The 16,613-nt window shown below is 49.9% G+C and overlaps 2 long non-coding RNA genes across 3 annotated transcripts in view; one reads left to right on the forward strand and one right to left on the reverse strand.

Annotated features, from left to right (window-relative positions):
* The window catches only part of LOC120890537 (uncharacterized), a 39,569-nt gene extending 35,956 nt beyond the window's left edge, over nt 1-3,613 (forward strand). For both annotated transcript variants that reach the window (XR_013428008.1, XR_013428009.1), the window contains exons 3-4: nt 1,737-1,857; nt 3,488-3,613. This is a non-coding gene — a long non-coding RNA (uncharacterized LOC120890537). The remainder of the gene's footprint in view (nt 1-1,736; nt 1,858-3,487) is intronic.
* A 9,314-nt stretch (nt 3,614-12,927) lies between these two features.
* LOC144368234 (uncharacterized) lies at nt 12,928-16,101 on the reverse strand. The gene is made up of 2 exons (XR_013428010.1): nt 15,207-16,101; nt 12,928-13,911 (listed from the first exon to the last, which is right to left on the reverse strand). It is a non-coding gene; the product is annotated as an uncharacterized LOC144368234 (long non-coding RNA).
* Between the last annotated feature and the right edge of the window lie 512 nt (nt 16,102-16,613).

The following is a 16,613-nucleotide window of genomic DNA, read 5'->3' on the forward strand; positions in this document are numbered from 1 at the left end:
TTGAACCCAATATGTCTGTCTGTTTGTCTGTATGTAGATAGATAGATAGATAGATAGATAGGTAGATGAAATTTAAGGCTGTGGCTCCCATTGTTGAGCCCCAGACTTCTATGCGCACACACACACACACACACACACACACATACAAATTCAATGCCTTTTCCACCATAACTTACAATGCACTGTGGATGCAACTTTTGCAGTTTGAGGTGTGACAGCAAAACTAACATGAATTACTTTTCCTTGATCACAATTTCACAGATAGATTTGTTCTTACCATTGATTTAGCAATCTTAGCATATGATTTTTTTTTCTTTCCTTATTGAGAATTTTTACCTTTTCACTTGAAGGAAGCTGCTCTTTGGCATACCCAAATTGCCTCATTGCCACCCTTGTATTTTGGGGCCATTATTATGTAAAGTAAAGGTCACTTCAACACAAGCTCTGTGGTACCACAACAATTGATATGATAACTGAGATGGGTGCTAAGTAACTAGTGGGCAGATAGGATATAAAGCATGGATACTCTGGACAAACGGATGATTCATATCCCAGGCAGGATAGTTGGGTGGTGTAAGATTTCATCACACTACTCAGAACAGCATACAATTTTCAACTTAGATATTGCTTACTTCTGGAATTTTCCATTTACTTGCGGTGGACCGCAGGTAACCGAAACCTCGGAAAGCCAAACCACAGATAAGGAAGGAGTAATGTATTTGTTGGCTTTTGGAGCTTCTTTTTCTCCTGTGTGTGTGTGTGTGTGTGTGTGTGTGTGTGTGTGTGTGTGTATGAACCCCATGTCGTTGGCCTTTGACCATTTGGGGGAAGGCTAATCTTTCTCTATTCAGATTTGTAGGAATTGTATATTAAGGAAACCAGCATCTAAGATTCATCTTATTATTTCCTTCATTACAAAGTCCATGTTTAGAAAGATTTTGTAAGCAGCAGTTGTTAAGTTATTACATGTTCTTCCATTTTCCCTATCTGACCCATGTATACTGATCCTCAAAATGTTTATCAGCACAAGATGGTCAATGTTTCTGTGTTGAGTTGATAGAATTCCAGCCAAAAGCAAAGCCCGGAATTTTTATTAATCCCAGAAACCCCACCATGTTTAACTGAAGGATAGTCATTGGCTTTCTGAGATATTTTAAGTGGCTTGAGGAGCCCTTGAAGTCTGGGGCCCAACAGTGGGAGCCACAGCCTTGGATTTGGACCTTTCAGCTAGGTCTCCTTCGGCCAGCCCAGTTCACTAGAGCCAGCAGTGTGGTCTGCACCTGCACGCACCACTCTGTCCAGCTGTGGATTCTTCTGTTCTCGTGAGTGGGCTGAGTGTTTGCATATTTTCCCCTCTGTTTATAGGCACATATGGGTGTGGGTCCCTCAGAAGGTTGCTGAGGCTGGACTGAACCTGCCCCAGGCCAGGCCCAGTGGGACTTTATCTGTGCTGACCCTTGGGAGCTGAGGAAGAGAGGGAGGTGGGAAGGGGCAGGAAGAGGCTCATCCTGAGAACCTCCCAGCTGGCCCCAAACCCTCCTGCCCATCCTTAGCTTCTCTACTTCCTTGGGGGAAATTTCCCCAGGGCTATGTTCTGTGTTGCAGAGAGTGAGAAAGGTCATCTGGTAAAGATGGGCCGGGATGGTTTGCAGAACCTTACATGAGAGAGCAGGGTGCTGGACACCAAATATGGGCCCGAAAGGGAAATGGTCACTAATGTGGCTCTTTCCTCTTAGTTCTAGAGTGGGGGCGCTGAGCTCACAGTTGTAGGAGTCGGGGAAGAGCAGAAATCTGCCAGAAATCTGCCTCTGATCCTTGACCAGCCCAAGCCTCTGCAGCTGACTTAGAAGCTTCCAGGTTGGTTTGTTTGTTTAACCGAGGGCTGACTTTTAATTGACTGCCACATTCCAGAGTTTGGCAGGGAAGGTGATTAATGGGGTTGGCAGCAGGAGGTGGAGTCGGAGGAAGTCAAAAGAACTCCAAGATGAGAGAAATGAATTGCAGTAGATGGGGTAGAGAGAGAAGATGGGAGGGGAGGGGAGGGGGGATAGTAGAGGATAGGAAAGGTAGCAGAATACAACAATTACTATTATGGCATTATGTAAAATTGTGGATGTGTAACCGATGTGATTCTGCAATCTTTGTAATGTTTTGAATAACCAATAAAAAAAAAATAAAGAACTCCAAGATGACTCCATTGGAGCCCTAGCTTCCAGTGTGGTTGCCAGGTGTCTCCTCAGCTCACCCCAGTATGCCTACCTCTGCAGGGTGGGCAATGAGCTCTTGGGCTAAGAAAATATTCCCTTGTCTCTTCCCATTAATATCCCCCAGGGTTGGCATGTGGGCATCAGAGTTAGGCCTCATTCTCTGCCTTGGGACATAGAATACCCACCTGAGCAGACCCAAGTTTGGGATCCCAAACAGAATCACCTGGGTCTGTGCCCTAGAAACATGCCTGGGCAGCAAGGGACTCACCCTGTGACGCCTGAGCCTTTCCCTTAAAGCATGGCCAGCGAGATAACATATAGACAGTGCCAGGCTCCAACTCTCATTAAACGTTATCTCATTGGCTTCATGAACCTCTCTGAGAAGGGAGTGAGAAAGAAACACCTCTGCTCTTGCAGTAAAATGGTCTCACTAAATATACCCCTCTACCTTGACAGTGAATTGGAAGGGCATTCCTGAGCACAAGGCAGCTTCCACGGTGGGTTAGCTTCCATTCCCTTCATCCTAGTCCCCACCGCAGCCAGACTGAGGGGACCCCAGTCTAACACTTGGAACATGGTGATAAAGAATGTGGCATTGGAGCCAAGCAGATGAAGGACAAGTCAGGCCCTGTCACACAGGAGCTGACTTCAAGAGTTGGTCCCACATCTGTAAATAGGAACCTGGCCGTGCCCTCCTGCCCTGTCTGTTGTGAGGAATGAGTCACAGCAGAAAGTGAGTGCTTTGCATAGGGCCCTAGTGGAGTGTGATTGAGTCCCTGTGTTCTCCCTCTCCTTCTTCTGGCTCTTCTTCCTTCTCCAGAAGTGATTCCGCCAGGCCCCCTGGACAGGGCTCTAGGCTGATCTTCTCTTTCCTAGAAAATGCTCAGGTCTTGAAGCCTTTTTCAGTCCCAAAGTCTGAGGATGATCTCTATCACTAGCTGTGGCCTGGGCTGTCCCATGATCAGTTTAACAGACTGGATTCAAGGAGCCTTAGGCCAAGAACTCAGGACACAGCTGTTTGGTGTGAGAGAGGTCAGGAAAGGCCTGGAACATGAAGGGAGCCCAGACTCTAGCTGGGGGTGAGAGAGGAGATGCTCAGTGTCACTGTGTGTGTGTGTGTGTGTGTGTGTGTGTGTGTGAGAGAGAGAGAGAGAGAGAGAGAGAGAGAGGGAGAGAGATAGAGAGGGAGAGAGAGAGAGAGAGAGAGAGAGAGAGAGAGAGAGAGAGAGAGAGAGAGAAAGACTCAAAATAACATTTGTCCCATTTTCTTCTTTTTCTAGATCTGGACTGACTGAGGCAGGGTCTGCCTTCAATCTTTCAGGACGGGGTGAATATGTGTTGGGGTTAGATGTGACCAACTATGGCTTTACCTACATAAAATAAAGTCTTCTACATTTTTGGGTGCAGTTTGGGTGCTATTTTATGCCTCGGTCATCTATGAAATCAAGGATTTCTAGTTCATTGATTCCTTCAAGGGATATATTGAGCGAGGCCAGGAGACAATACTGTACGTAGGTCTAGAGACCAGCCCTGTGCTGGGCACCAGAGATAAAGCAAGAAGGAGATGTGATTCTGCCGGCCCCTGCCCCTCCCAGCCCCGTGGCTCACAGTGCAGAGTTCAGGGTGGTGGCATTTGGCAAGCTGTGGGGGCCAGAGGGCTGCTTTTACTCTGCCTGGGTGGGCAGCAGGAAGCCCCACTTCAAGGAGGGCTTGTGCCTCCTCCAAAGACCAGATAGATATCTGTGCAAGGCCCTGTGGCAGGGACAGTCACCCAGGCCATAATCCTATGTGTACAAGCACTCACAATTGTGACAGAACACAGGCAGTGTGCTAGATGTGGCCCTGAGTAGCCAGACCATTGGAGACAAGGACAGAGAGGACAGACAAGGTGGAGATGATCATCCCAAAGGTCATATCCCCAAATACTCAGGGCATAACTGGGGAATCTGGACTTTGGCCTATGGGCAGGGGCTAGGCTGGGAGGGGGTCATGAAGACCCCACCTAGGAAGACATTGCTCTAGGGAGGGCAAGTGTTGTCCTCTCAGCTCCAGCTGTTATCCCACGTGGGAGGGCAGACACAGAGAGCCATGTCACCCAACTAACTCTTTCAGAGAAGTTGGAAATCTGGGTTTTCAGGTGGCACTGTCATTTTGAAATGTAGATTCCACAAATTCCACAAAACAAAACACACAGGCTCAGGCCAAACAGAAAAGGTCTATAATCCCCATCTGGCCACTAGCATGTGACCTCTGCCTCTTGTAGGAAGAGAGGTGCCCGAGGGTCCCAAGCAGGAATGACTGTGTCAGAGTTTGACCCCTGTGTTAGCATTCTGGGGATGGCTGTACGGGAGGCCAGAGTCCAAAGAGGCAGCGAGATCAGTTAAGAATCTAGTAGGAAAATCTCATTCTTCTTGATCCATTGATTTAATAAGTATTTATGGAGCATGTTCTGTGTGCCAGCCAGGTGCTATTGTGGGAGGCTTATTCTCATTGTCCCCACCTCTAGGCCAAGTTCCAACTAATTCTGTTGATCCTTCCTGGCATCCGGTCCTTTCTCTGTCTGACGCCAACACTTCACATCCCAGGAGAAATCTGTTCTCTGCAGGGCGCCTGGAACCCTGCACATCCTCTCCTGCAGCTTGTCCCCTCTGGTCCCATCCCTTCCTCTCCTCTTTTGGAGTTGACTGCTCCTTCTCAGCTCTGCAACTGAGCACTCGTCCTCCAGGAGAGGAACTTCCTTCTTCAGCTTTCCAGGTCTTGTCATCAGCAGGAAATCAGCAGAGTTTTCCTCTGGATCGGAGCAAACATTTGCATATTTGTGCATCTAGCTGAGCATCCAGCTCCGGCCTGGGCTAGTCCCAAAGCACTGGGAGGTATAAGGGTTCCTGTCCTTGAGGTTCTCCCAGGTAGGAGGGAATGAGCCCTGTCCACCACAAAAAGCCGTTCAATGCCCAAAGGCTGGTCCTCATGAGTCTGCTGGGGCCTCGGGAATGTGGCATTAGGCACTTACCCTTTACAGCCTCATGGAAGTCTCACCACAGCCTATCAAATTCAGCCCCGTTATTGTCCCATTTTCCAGATGAGACTGAGGTTCTCAGAGTGGAATAACCAGTCAGTCCAGGCTTGCAGAACTGTCAGCAGCACTTGGGTTTGGCCCCAGGTTGGTTGACTGCAAAGCTCATTTCCATCACAGTCGGGGGCATCTGTCGAGGATGAGGGCCATTCAATTTGGGCTGAGGGCCCCAGTCTGAGGTGGTAGTGGAGATGACCATTCCCCTTCTTCCACTTTCTTCTTCTTCTTCATTTTGGGGTGTGTCCATTTCTTGAATGGGATACGAGAGTTGGGGAACTGCTGGGGCATATCCCCATGACGTCTGCCTGGGGACGTCAGGATGGCTGGCCCTCGACAAAATGATTGTGAGGGACCTGGCTGCTAGAGCACGCCATGCAGCCACCTCACCCTCCTCTGGCCTCATCCAGCCTCTCTGGCCTCTGACTCCCCTCTCCAGTGTAACCCTCCTTCTCCTCCTCCTAGATGAAGAGCCTGAGGCAGTGAATGTGCAACGATTTGGAACCAGGCAGGGTCCATTAACTCATCTGTGACCTTGACTCTGGGCCTGCAAAATGGTTATAAACATTGACTATTCCAGAGGGAACTCGTGGAAATCAAACAATTGAAGATTAACAGAAGAAAGATGCTAAAAAATTATGAAGCATGAATTTTTCATTCATTCCACCAAGATTTCTTGAGTATGAACTCTGTGGCTAGCCCTGCCCTGGATTCTAAGGTTCAGTCCTAAGGAAGACAGACACAGCTCCCACCTGCACAGAGCTTACAGTCTGGGCACAGAGGCAGATGGTTAAATACCATCTATTAAAAATACCATTATTAAAAAACAGACTTGAGTCCAGCAAGATTATTTAACAGGGAACAAACGTGGGGTCCTGAGGCTTTCCTGAGGAAGTGGGATTTAAGCTGAAGGATGAGGGTCACCTGTACAGAGCAGGGAAGAAGGTCCCAGGGTGTGAGTGCCAATCATTGGGCAGGGGAACAAGGCAAAGGGTTGTAATGGGGCAGCGGGAACTAGGGGAGGCTGAGGGTCTGACTGGAGCTGTGTAGTCACTATAACAAAATTCCTGAGAAAATCACCTTGTAAAGTGGAAAGGTTTATTTTAGTTCCCTTTTGGAGATTGCAGCCTATGATCGGTTGGCCTAATTGCTTTGGGACTGTCTGTGGTAAGGCAGTATATCATGGTGGGAGTGTGTACTGGAGTGAAACTGCTTACCTCATCATAATCCAGGGAGCAAAAATAAAAAAAGTAAGAAGATTGCCAGGGTTGCACAATCCCCTTCAAGGGCATGTCCCCAGTGACCCTAAGACCTCTCCCACCAGACCCCACTTCTTAAAGCTTCCACCACCTCCCACTAGCAGCCCCCTGGAGACCAAGCATTTAACACACAGGGATTTGGGATTGGGTATGGCCTTGCAAAAGGGAGCTGTAGAGGAACTTAGTTGAAGTGACTTGACCACAACAGACCTTTCTCTCTAGCACTTTGCTCTTTGACCTGGTCCCTGCAGCTTCTCAGTGCATTCTTTACCTTCTGCCTCCATTTTGCATGTTGAGAAGTCAGGCCTCGGGGGAGGTCTAGGCCCTCACCCCGTCCCTGGGCTGAGGGACAGCTGATTGGAAGCAGATGCCATGTCCTGGTGGGGCCCTGCCGGGAGTGGTGAGGCCGTGGAGGGCCTGGCTCCCCCACGCTGACCTCAGACCTGCACCACTGGCATGTCCAGGCCGCAGACTCTCTGTCAGCAAAGCCGCATCCGTCCTGCAGAGAGACGGTCACTGTGGCTGCCCACACCTCCAACCCAGCAATTTCCCTGCCACGGTGAGAAACCTCCTACAGTCCCTGGCTAGGGACAGCCTCCTCCAACTCGGCCTGGAGCCTGGCTGGGGGAGGGAGAGATGCCAGCTAGGTTCTTGGAAAGGCCTGAGACTGGCAGAGGTCTCTGTCACCTGCACCTGGTTCCTCAGCGCACCTGTATCAGCACAGTGCAGATGAGGCCACCAGGACCCTACTTGCCATGTGTGAGAGGCTTTGTGTTAAGGATTTTGTATCCTCCCATTTAATCCTCACTAACAGCTCCTTAAGGCCCAACTGTTGGGGAGGCTCAGAGAAGGCATGTGTCACACAGCCTGTAGCAGCAGAACTGGGATCTGGACCAGGCTATTGGGCTCCATGGTCAAATGCAGTGGAGCTCTGGCGGTTGCTCCTGTACCTGTTGCTCCCAGAGACCCCTACGGGCACACATCTTGGCATAGGGCACTAAAATGGGCACAGAGTGGTGTTAGAGAAGCCTCTGGAGGCAGAATCCTAGGCTCTGTTCACTGTTGAGGACGATGTGCTTGCATTTGGTTTTGTTTGGATCATGCCCAGGGGTCCCCTCACAGAGGGATGTTGCAGATGGTTGTCTCCGAATACCCTTGGGGACCATCTCCCACATACCCCCTGCTGGGGCTATGCCTCCACTGAGCTCTGCTTTTATGTCCTCAAGTCCCAGTAGGTACCTGCAGAGTCTGGCAAGGTTCCGGGTCCTCACAGAGACAACTCCTGTATTCTTCAGCAGCCCTAAATGCCACTTCTCTAACAGCCGTCCCTCCTTCTTGGGACAGCTTAAATGCATCCTCTTTCCTCTGCTCCTCCAGGTCCCCTCCCATGGACTTGTAGGCATCCCCACTCTCACAGAACCGCGACCCTCTCTGCCCTGTGTTTGGGAGCTCACATCTGGGGCTCCTGGAGCGTAAGAGAAAAGGCAGAGCCCCCCGCTGCAGAGCCTGGCCTCTGCTGTGTCTTCCTGCTACTGTCCAATTACTGAGAAGGAAAAAAGTAAACATGGCAGGTCACCCCACTGGAGACCACTTTGTTGTCTGTTCTAGGCCAGAATTTCCTCGGTAGTCCTTGGGCAGGTGAATCGGCACTGAGGCTGACCCCATTGCGGGTGGGGTCTGTGATGGCAGGTGTGTGTGTCTTTCTGGGGACTTTAAGATGCAGAGGAAGAATACAGCTATTTGTGTTTGGGGGTTTGGAAAGGAGAAGTAGCCCCCAAACCAGCCTAGATCCTGAGGAAGGGGGACTGAAGCTCTGATTCAGTCTGAAGGTGGACTCAATGCTGGAGAGATGGCCACAGATGTGCGTGAACAAGCGGTGAGTGTGGGCCGTGGCCCTGCAGTGCACTGAGCAGATGGCAACCCTCAGTCATCCTTGGCCATCCTTGGAGTCCTCCCTCTGGAAGGTCCCTGTGGCCTGCGTTGTGTGCAAGTTGGTGCAGGAACAGCTGCCTCCTCTGACACATGGCTCTCCTCAGTGGGAACTGATCAGTGTTCCAGTTCTCCTGGACGATGTGTGAAAAGTGAAGCCTCTGTCCCCCTCTTTTTGAGTCACAAGACGTTGGGGTTCTGGGGCAATCAAAGGGAGAGGAATCTTCAAGAAGAAGGTTTATTCTTTTAATTATACAGATGTTCTTTGACTTTCTGTGGGATTATATTCTAATAAACCCATCATAAATTAAAACCATCGGAAGTCGAAAATGCATTTAGTACATCAGGCCTCCTGAGCATCACCGCTTAGCAACAGAGCACACTGTGGAGAATCCATTGTTTCCCTCCTGATCCAGCGGATGGCTGGGAGCTGCTGCTGCCCAGGATCACGGGAGATCATTATACCAGATATCCTTAGCATGGGAAAAGATCCAAATTTAAAATTCAAGATGTCATTTCCACTGAATATGTATTGCTTTTGCACATTGAAAAGTCTAAAAATCATAAGTTGAACCATCGTAAATTAAGGATCATCTGTAATAGGTTGAATCTGGATAGTTTTAATTAAAATTACAAAATCAAAGAAATGCAATGGTATTTACACCTCAAATTTCTGTTGGCTGTCGTCATGGTTGCTAAGACAACTGCTCAGAGCTTACTAGGTGCCAGGTCCTTACCAAACCTCCCATATACATTATCGTATTTAATCTTCACAACAAGGTAGGTGCCTTTTGTCACCATTTTAAAGATGAGAAAACTGAGGCATACAGAGGCTCACTGCCTTTTCCAAAGTCCCACAGCTAAGCTAAGAACCAGGCTGATAATAACCCTCATGTCTTACCCTCCAAAGTCCTTCAACCAGAGATCCTACTGCTGGGTCTGTGGGGAACCTAGGAGATACATGCCTGCCGGAGGAGCCTGAGGTCAGGGGATGGCCGGGCCTCCATCAGGTGCCTGTCCCCTGCAGCAGCTGGATCTCATTACAGTGCAGACAGCAGTCTAGAGAGCCACCTTCTCCAGGGCTGCAGGGGAACAGGACAACCACAGCCAGTGACCCCTGGAGGCCTTTGGGTTCCCACTGCCCACCCGGCCGGGTTTCACAAGCCCGTTGACGTTGATGGGCAGCCTGTGTGGAGCATGCAGGAAGCCCAGGGGCCTGTGGTCTGCCAGCGTTGCTCAGAGTTTCCTGGGCTGAGTCTTCCTGCTGGGCTTCCTCGGGACTTTGCCAGCGCCCCCTGTCTGGAGGCTGTGGGGGTCCCATCTGGCTCTGAGAGGCGGCTGAGGGCCTGGAAGGCCCATGCTCTGAGTGCTAGCCTGGGAAGCTCTTGAGGCCCCCGCTAATGGCCTCGGCATGTCTGATTGTCTCTGGGGACCAGCACCACAGGGTGGGGCAGGGACTGTGCTACTTCCAGTAGGGAGACCCGAGTTTCACTCTCAACCCCGAGGTCCTCCCTGAGCCCCATTCCCTCACCCACTTCACAGGGCTGTTATGAGACCCTCTGCAAACAGGAAAACACTCTGCTAGTGTTGGTCACCCTAGCCCCTAACAGGGCAGTGATCTGACCTTGGGCCTACTCTTGGTAGTCCTACCTTCTGGAAACTTCTGAGAGTTTGGGCGTAACAGGTTCCTGGAAAAGGAAGAGAAAAGCATTCCCACTGGAAAATAGCCAAAACTAAGGCACAGAGTTAGTCCTCCCTGCACCCACCGCCAGCTCTCTGTGCCTGGGAGTTGTCCTTAATGTTTACATATATTAACTCACTTGCCTCTCTGTCATCCCTAGGAGGTAGATATTACCTTGCTCTATTTTACAGATGAAGCGATGGAGACTGAGAGAGGTAAAGTAACTTGCTCAAGGTCACATAGCTGGAAGTGGGGAGCCAAGACCTGAACGTAGGTAGTCTGGGATGCAAGCAGGAGTGGAGGCGGGGATCTGGGACTGGCCCCATCGGCCTCATCCCCCGCTGCAGGGCAGTGCTCATGTACAGACATATTCCTGAAACGTGTGACGTGCAGAAGGTACGGCTAGCTTGCTGATGTGGGGACACTGACAGTTCACATAGTAAGGGAATGAGAGAGTTGATGAGTGGGGGGAAGCACTGAGGCCTCCAAGGCTCAGATCTGGCCCCTGCCCCAGGCCTCTCCAGCAGTAGACTTCTTCCCAATGGGGCTGCTGGCCCCCACTGACTGTGGGCAGGCAGGAATTTTAAGCAGTTCCTCCATTTCCTCTGGCCCCCTCCTCTTAGGCCATTCTCTCCTCTAGGAACACTGGCATCTCAAACTTCCTTCCAGGAGCTCCCCAGGGGCTCAGGGTCCACAGAGAGCCAGGTCTGCGGGACACAGAGCTGGAGGCAAACCTTGCTGCCGGCAGAGGCTGCTGAGAGACCAGCCAGTCTGCAGGGCCCCCGAGCTGGGGTTGGTGAGAAAGGAAGCTTCCGTTCTCTGTGGCATTCAGACCCCACCAGAATGTGGCTTTGGGCCAGGATCCCTCTGGGCAAGAAAGGATGACTCGACAGAAAAAAGCATCCTGGCCCCGGGATAACTGGAGCCGCCACACTGGGGCTGGTGCCAAATGGCAGGGCTGCGAATTGATGACCCTCCAACTCAGCCTTCAGCTCCACCCTCTGCCTCCTCGAGAAGCTGTCCTCCAGGCTGGGGTTTTGAGACCCTTTGGTCTGATCCGCCAACTTTCAAACATAGGCAAGAGGGGGCCTGGCGTTGGCCAGCTCTTTCCTACTCCCAGGAGTGGAACTGGTAAATAGGGAGAAGCAGGCAGCCCTGGAGACCCTTCAGGCCTGGCCCAGGGTGGGAGCTGGTATGATTAGAGAGGATGGATGGGGCCCTGGGGAGCTGGCCTGGGCTGGACAGGGGGAATTCCAGCCAGGCGAGCCAGTTGGAAGCACATGTGTTTAGACAGGCTCGGAGACCCACAAAGCCGCTTCTCCGTTCTTCCAGGGCAGCTTCTGAAAAAAGGATTTCAGGATCCTGGGACCTATCTGTCATAAGAGGAACCTCACGACACAGGCCAGTGGCCACTGGGGACTACGGTTGTCCTGTAATTGATACCAGCCTTCTGCCCACTTGCAGAATCAGATGGTGATGACCGTGTGAAAATGACTATCTTTTTATGGCTGGGGCCATAGCGGCTGCTGGCATCTATTGAGTGCCCCCCATACCCTCTTGATGACCATTACCTGTTTGATTTTAAGCATTCCTTGTAACAACCTTACAAAATAGGCAGGTACTCATCTTGCCCTCAATTTACAGAGAAGAAACTGCACTGCGGAAGGTTAAGTAGCTGGCTTAAGGTTACCCAGTGGCAGAATAATCCAAATCTACAGCCATAAATGCTCTGCTTGATACATGCCCCTTACCCCTACCCAATGGAGAAGGAAAAAAGGGTAGAGTCCCTACAGCTCTACCTCCCCTGGGTGCCACACAGTGATCAAAGGCCACTAGGGTTGGCCCATGGAAACACTGACCCCTTTCTAGGAAGCATTGCAACATGCAGTGATTTCCTGTGTAACGCATCACGGGTTGCTTGGGGCTGGTGAGCAGTGAACATCCTTGGACCTGTGGCTAAAAGACAGGATGAGCTTATCTCTTGACTTCATAACTGCATGACTTTGATAGCCCACTCTGTCTCCCTGGACCTTGGTTTTCACACCTGAAAAATGGGAAAAAAAAGAACATGATGGCTCTCCATTACCTGCTCCAGCAATGACACACAAACACTGCAGCACGGGGCCCCGCCAGAGAGAAAGCAGAAGGTAGCAGGAGGATGAGAGGATGGAGAGATGGAGAGGAGAAAAGGGTGATGGGAGGTGGGCAGGAAGGGAGGCTCTGTGGCTGCATCATGCTGCTAGTATCAGAGGTCGGCACAGAGGCCAGCAAAGATCAGAACTTCCTTTAATTTAACAGATTAAGGGACAACTCTTTTGCACTAACGACCTGCCTGGTGCAAGCACCTGGGATTATGCCAGGAGTCTTTGGTGAGGACACAGAACAACAGAATGGAGTATCTTCCCAGGAAAACTGCACACTCAAACTGCTTTAGGCAGGTGCCTGGTGACAGCCAGTTCCCTGAAAGTGCCCTGTTTGTCACCTTCTGTCCTGCTCTAACCTGGCTTCTGTTGGTTGACTGGTTGCTGTTGCCCTAGCAACAGAGCAATAACGGAGGTGGCTGCGAATGACTGTTAAATCACTTAATTATTGCAGAAAACGGGCACAGTGCCAAACAGGGGTGGTTACAGCCACTTTAGACTTAGTCATTCCTGCAACTAAATGTGGCTGGGATGGTTGTAAACATGCACGAAAAAGCAGACACCCCCAGCCCCCGCCCGCCAATGAATACATTTTGGTTGGTTGAAGAACCTCTGAATTATGAAGACATTATTATATCTATTAACATTTTACCACTGACATTTTATTAGATTCAAAACTTTGGCAAATCAGTAATGTGTAGGGGCAGGCTACTTCCCTTCCTCAACATTTCACAAGGATTTATCAATAATAGTATGTCCTTTCTGTTTGGGCTATTATTATGGCTCTATTTTGGAACATGCTGTAGCGGTTTCTTTTTGGAAACATCATTTGGCTGGTAATCTCTTAGCAACAGGACTTTGAGGTCTAACGGCTGGTGTATTATCCTAGCAAATGATTGTGACTCCGTGGGCGAAGGAGGCCACAGCAGCCAAGTCAGAGCACCCTCTGATTATGGCTTTCATTGTCGTAGGTCATTGAACGTCACCAGCATCTGCCATGGGTCAAACTTGCTTGGTTAGATGCCTGAGAGCATTTGCTGTGGCAGCCACATCCCCAGGAGCTGCAGGACTTTTAGAGTTACCAATGCCCCAGGCTGCCACAGCCCTGTTTTTTCCTGGATGTGGATCCTAGAATTTGTGTCCAACTGGGAGGAGCTTTGACTTCCTTCTCTGTGTGCACCTGGCGCTCTGGTTACCTTGCTGCATACTCAGGATCCTCTGTGCCACACAGAACATTCCCCTGCAGGCTGCAGGAGAGGCAGTGAGTGGTGGCTCCGGCTCCGGCAGGTGGAATCGCTGGCTGTTCTCGTGGGCCATTAGGGGCTGAGCAGGACTTGAAGCCTCTTTCTACTCCGTCCATTCAAACATCCACGCCTATGGGGCAGCTGGGTGTTCATGGGATGTTTGATTTCCATAAGGTTCTGCTCTAGGGCGGAGCACATAAGGGTCATTGCCACAGACCGATTCCACAGGTCAAAGGTCATACAAACAGTGTATGCATCTGGCGCCACTGAGGTCAGCGCTTGCAGGCAGTGTGGGGCCTGCCTGTGACGGTGGTTTTCAATTCCCTTTTTATCCCTGTTCTTTCTGGTCCCATCCAGAGTTTGAAAATGTGGTTCTCCAACTGTGTGGGGGTAGAAATAAAAATGTTTACAAATGGTTACTATTTATTGAAGAGCCAGGCACTTTACTTATATGCCCTTATTAACTTCTTAAAATCTTATAAGGATGTGATGTGGTCCCTGTTTACAGATCAGGAAGTTGAGGGTCGGCGTGATTGGCTGTCTTGCTTCAAGTTTCGAAGGCCCCACAGGCCTCCCTCCCCTTCCCACAGCTCTGTTGCTCATGAGCAGAGGTGGGTATACTGAGAACCTCTGGAAGCCTGTGTTGTAGGGTCCCATACTCAAGCCAGCCCCTTCCAAGGTCCTGAAAATCTATTCAGATGGTCACAGCTCTGTAAAATTTGCAAAAAGTAAGATTTTTTAAAATATTCTGTTTACAAAGAACTCTCCCCAATTGTATAAACCCCAGGCTCCTTGGAGCTTGTGAGCGTGAGCATCCTGTCCTTATAAACAATGTGTAAGGACGTGAGATGGATGACGCAAGGTCAATCCATGCTTGCTCTTTCTAGCCTACCAGCTTTATTTAGAAAATTTATACTCTCTTCTATCCCATTTTCCTACCTTATTTCTTTTTTCTCCTCAATACCTTCCACTAACACACGGCATATTTTATGTGTTGACCTTGTTTATGAAACTTCGAAGGAACCACTCAACAAACATGTTTGGGTGAATGAATGCAGCCTTCATCCATAGACTTAAAACAGTCGGGTGTAGCAAATGGAGCTGTGATTACCTCCATATTACAGACATTAAAATGGGAATGGTGACATCCTCAAAGGCTCCCACTAACAAATCCAATCTCCTCTCTATGCTCTGAGCTGTCTTTGAACTTGGCCATGTTCAGGTTTCCTCTGGCCATGACGTCGGAATATTCTCCCAGACTAGACATCATCTCACGGATGCTTCATCCTTGGCTATTCCCTCCCTCACCAAGTTCTCCTGGCCCCCAAAATCTTGCCAATCACCTCCCAAATATCTTCCAAACTTAATCATTTCTATCTCCAAACAGCCCTACCCCAGAGAGAGTCTCCATCCGCCTCCTAATGGCTCCCTGCCCTATTCTGACATTATCAACTCCTGCTGGAATTGGCCCATGGGTCCTTATTTCATAGAGATTATACTGAAATCCTCAGGACAGCCTACACCGACTTCTTCTTTTTTCCTTCTTTTTACCCTCCAGTTTCTAAAACTCACCACCTCCTCCGGACTCAGAGTCTTTGTACATGCTCCACCCCCCCTGGTGCCAGAACATTCTTCCCCTCCTCCCTCCCGACCATCCTATTTGACTTTTACTCACCCTTCTGGCCTCAAAGCAAACACTGCTCCCTCAGTGGGTCAGAACGTCTGTGGATTGCTTTTACAGCTCCCCGTGTGTCTCTGCTTAGAACTGAGCACACCGAAATTAAACAACCGGTTGGGCATTGTTTGTTTGTTGATCGGCTGTTGCTACCCCTCCCCCTTCCTTCCAACCAAAGACAAGCTCAGCTGGCAGGATCCCATTCATCTTGCTGAAAAAAAAGATGTTTACATGTATTCCTCCGGAGGGAGTGTTTCACATCAGCTCCATTTGATTAGCTAGGGACCCAGGTCCTTTCCATGCTGTGTCCCCAAGGAGCTGTCATCTACACAGTTGAGACTGGTAGTCATTGCCACCTCAGGTTGGAGCCAGCGGGAAGGGGGACAGGTTTTCTGGGTCTTGGTTTAATTCTAATTACCTGTTATTGAATAATAACAGACCAGCCAAATTTTAGTGCCATAAAATATCAACCATTTTATGTGATCATCCTCACAGATTCTATGGGTCTGTGTGAAATTCTGGGGAATTTGAACAAAACAGAGAAGACTGCTTGTCTTTCTGCTTTACCATGCTGGGACCTCAGATATAAAGACCCAGAGTGGTTGCAGCGGAGTCATTCATCGGCACTTGGCTGGGAGACGGGGCTCCACTGGGCCTGCACAGAGCCCCGGTATCCAGCTTCTGCAACATGGTGGCCTCAGTGGAACTGGGCTTTGATGGTGGTCCAGTGCTCCAAGAGTGTGTCTTCCCAGAGAACAAGGTGGGACATGCATAGCCTTCTGTGGCCTAGCCTCGCCAAAGTCACGGTATTCTCACAGTACTCTTGATTGAAGACGGCCCAGGTTCAAGTGGAAGGGTCCTAGACCACCGTCCCTTGACAAGAAAAGAGTTGAAGAATTTGTGATCACATTTTCAAACGGTTACAGGCTGAAAGTTCACGTGCCAGCTTCAATCTCATTCTGCTAGCGAGAATGGAGTCCTTACAGCCTCCACTACATGACAGAGCTGCGCATTGCTGTCCCTGGTTGGCAGCCATATACCCAGCTTGGGTTCCATTACAACAGAAGGGAGGATGGATTTTTGGTGGAGTCTTAGCCGTCTGCCACAGTCACTTCTCTGGCCATCAAATATCTTCGTATCTCTCTTCCCAGACATTCAATACACTTCATCCAGGGAAAAACCCAAAGTCTCAGTGAAGGCGTCCATAGCTACATATTTGTTGAACAACTAACTGAATATTTGCAGAGTGTCGGGTGTGCAGAGGCAATGTTCTATTGTTAACCTCAGAGCCTTTGCACATGCTGTCTTCCCCTCTGGTGCAGAACATCCTTCCTCTCTTCCCTCCTTCCTATTCTACTTAAGTTTTACTCACCCCTTTGGTCTCAAAGCAATCATGACTCCCTTGGG

The sequence above is a fragment of the Ictidomys tridecemlineatus genome, chromosome 11, assembly GCF_052094955.1.
Source record: "Ictidomys tridecemlineatus isolate mIctTri1 chromosome 11, mIctTri1.hap1, whole genome shotgun sequence".
In the NCBI taxonomy this organism is placed as follows: domain Eukaryota; kingdom Metazoa; phylum Chordata; class Mammalia; order Rodentia; family Sciuridae; genus Ictidomys; species Ictidomys tridecemlineatus.